This window comes from Cupressus sempervirens, chromosome 10 (assembly GCF_028749045.1).
Source record: "Cupressus sempervirens isolate cs-2001-9-10 chromosome 10, ASM2874904v1, whole genome shotgun sequence".
In the NCBI taxonomy this organism is placed as follows: domain Eukaryota; kingdom Viridiplantae; phylum Streptophyta; class Pinopsida; order Cupressales; family Cupressaceae; genus Cupressus; species Cupressus sempervirens.
Genome location: NC_143127.1, coordinates 794,366,371 through 794,370,054, shown reverse-complemented (window position 1 = coordinate 794,370,054; position 3,684 = coordinate 794,366,371).

The following is a 3,684-nucleotide window of genomic DNA, read 5'->3' as shown; positions in this document are numbered from 1 at the left end:
ATCAAGGTGAGATTAGAGAGAGTCTCTTAGAGTAGGGTAGGAATTAGGAATTTTCTTCTTCAACCCATGAGGAAGGTCTTTTGTTGTCAATTTCTTTCCTTTCTCTTTCTCAATTGTGTTCTTTCCTCTTGTAGTACCATGCCTTTTATAGAAAAGAGAAGGAGAGGAAATAAATTATTTTTTGAAATACACTTGAAGTATTTTCTCTAGTCACAATATTTCTATTAGGAACTTTAGTCCCCTTACCTTTCTCACCACTTGTGTCATCGTCAGAAGCAGAGAAGACAAGCATATATTTATTATTTTAGTTTCTCAACAAGAAAGCGATAGGGAGACACTTTAATGAGCTACTTTAAACTTTTCTTTAGGTCACTTCTATTAAAACTTTGGACTACTTAGTATCCATACATGCTACACACCTAAGAGGATTCAAGTCATTTTCCCCCTAGTCTCTTATAGATAAACTTTTAATTGTATGTGCACATTGTTCTTCCTTGAGCTCACAAGGTTAAGATCATCTACCAAGTTTCTAGACCTTTCACAATCACCTTGTAGGAGACTAGGGATTCTAAACCGACCATTATAGACACAAAATTCTCTAATTTGTTTATTTGAGAAGTTTTTTTATAATTAATTTCAAGATTCCATATTTTCAGGCCTAGAAAAGCTAGTAAATCACAATCAAGACTCCTAAGAGGGTTTTGGGTTCTAGTTTGAAACTACTCTAAATAAACTTATGAATAAACTTCCATTAAGGATATCTATTTTTGATTTTCTTGGATATTCTAGTGGTACCGAGTCTCATACTGTCTATCCAACACCAAAATGATAATTCAATTCCTTTACAAGGAAAATAAGATTGAATTTAACATTTGAAGTTGACATCCAAAAAAATGGACTAAACTAATCCTCTATTTTTAACCAAAGCTCAGTATGTACCCCATTCACATCTCCATGTTGCTGGATTTACTAATCAAATTTTCTTCTACAAGTTTAAGCTACTAATAACTCTTTGCTCCTAGTTGGTCTATGCTTGAGCTCACCTAGGAAAAGAGTGTAAAAAAACCAAAAAAAAATCTTTTCACATCCAACAAAAGCGAGAAGAATGTACACATAATCTACTTTCTTACCTCCAAGCATCATGAAATTCATAGAATGGGGTTTCAAAGTAGAGTCTATTTATTGGATAAGAACTAGAGCTTAGAATATTTTGACAATACTTATGGTGAACCCTTCCCATGATATTCAGCTTGTATTGGAACAAATTTCAATCAATATTGGTTGAAGTTTTCATTGAGTAGAGGTCACCTATTTTAAAACACCATGATCTAGATGATATTTCATGTAAGAGCTCTTTGTCCATTTTTGTCATCTTTGGAAGAAATAATGAAATTACTTTCATGATTAATCTTCAAAATTATATAGGATTGTCAATTATCATTTATAGATTGTAATTATTAATAAAAATATATTTTAAAAAAATATTTGAATTTTTTTTTATAAGTTCTATTGTCAAATTTTTTTCTATAGTTTACAATGTACTTATTGTTAGAAATCTATTTAAAATTAGGTTGCAAAGTAGCAAAGTTCTTGACTAAAATTTGGAAGAGTTGTTTCGACTTTGCAAATGAATTTGGAAGTTTACATGATATATTCTAAATGTCATTTTTTAGTGTAGATTAGAGGCTACTAATTGTACCAATTTTCAATAAGATTTTTTTTAAAAAATAGTATAGGATAATGATAATTGATGGGCTACATTTTTCTCTATTAAGGTTTCATAAAATCTTTGAGTTTCCTTGTGTACAGCTCTCTGTCTAAGCTTTCCTTTTGTGTCCTCCACTTGTCAAACCACATTTACTATGGGAGTTTTTAGGCTAGTTTATAATGGCTCTAGCCAATGGTGACCCACTTGTTGATACTAGTGTTTATGTTGCTTCTTTAGAAAGCCATGGTGCCTCCATTAAACAAACATCCTCTCAAGTTCATCCAAAAGGTTTTGCATGAGGTAATCCTGATATTATCCTTCCTTTGCAAGAATTTGATGTAACTTGTGATTGGCTAGAAAAACATACCTTAATAGGGTATTTTGTGGGTAGGACTCCTCTAGAAGCTATGCTATGAGAATGTGTTAACAAGTGCTAAACTCCTAATGGAGTCCAGCTTAACGCTATTCAAAACCTTACCAAAGGTTTTTTAATTTTCCTTTGCTAAGCCATCGTAAGAAGACATAGTTTTTGATAATGGTCCTTAGTCTGTGCAATTGTCTCTTCTTATTTTTCAAAGATGTTCAAGAGATTTCACTATCTTTGATGATAAAAAGCTTAGGCTTCTTGTGCGGGTAGAGTTCCTGGGTTTACCCTTGTCATGTTGGCCTTTTATTGTGTCCATTGCCAATACTCTTGTAAAGTTAGTACAAAGGAACATGAATTTTTTTTCAATGTTGATCCTCCGATGGGCATTTGCGTTGAGGTTAATCTTTCCAATGATGTTAAGGATTCTGTGGAAAATATAGATTGGTGTTAGATTGTGGTGACTGATCAAGAAAATTGTACATACTTCATAAATTCTTTGGAGATTTTTGGCTCATAGGTAATTATTAATTATAACCCTAAAGTGGTAAAAATACTTGTATAAAAGAGCTTAGGGTTAGGGATTGTTTCATAGTTGTGATGCAAAATTGGTTCTTGTGGTAATATTGAGCTATAAGGGTTATGAATTGTAATCAAGTTATAATCACTTTATTGTAATAATATTGGACTTTCTATTTGGTGGATGTGGCCCAAGGATTGGGTGAACCACTTTAAATCTTGGTGTCTTGTGTTCTTTTCTATGTGATCTATTTTTTTTTTTTTTGGTTATATTTGCATGTAATTGTTATTTCTATCCATGGTTTAATCCTAAGAAGTGGTATCAGAGCAAGGTTGTTTTTTTAGCTATCCTCTATAGGAAAGTCCCATGGTTGAGTGGGAGTGATGATAGACAATGGTAAGTTGAGGATTAATAGGTTTAATGGGCATAACTTCTAGTTATGGAAGATGCAAATGGAAGACTATCTTTATCAGAAGGATTTAAGAAGGAAAAGCCAAGAATTAGGGATCTATGTCAAATGATAAATGAGATCTTTGGGACAAAAAGACACTTGGAAGCATCAATTATGCTTGGCACCATTGGTGGCATTTAATATTACAAAAGAAAAGACAACAAAAGAGTTGATGAAAACCCTAGTGACACTGTATGAGAAGCCCTTTGCTTTAAACAAGCTTTCTCTCATGAAGTGTTTATTTAATATGAAAATGGTAGAAGGTGGATTTGTTGCAAATAATTTAAATGAGTTTCATACTATTACTAGTTAGATGTCTTCTATGCATATCAATTTTGAAGAGGAAATTAGGGCTCTATTGATTTTGTGTTCTTTTCCTAAAAGATGGAATGGCTTGGCAATGGCTACAAGTAATTCTATTCCTGGATCTAGAGCCCTAATATATGATGATCTGATCGGTGTTATTTTGAGTGAGGAAACTCATAGGAAATCCTCGAGTGGGTCTACATTAGGAAGTTCTTTCAAAGCACAAAGAAGGTGCAGAATGACTGAGAGAGGAAGTAATTCTGGAAATCAAGGGAAATCAAGAGGAAAGTCAAAGGGGAGGAGCTCTCAATCGAGAGGACTGAATGATTGCTGGT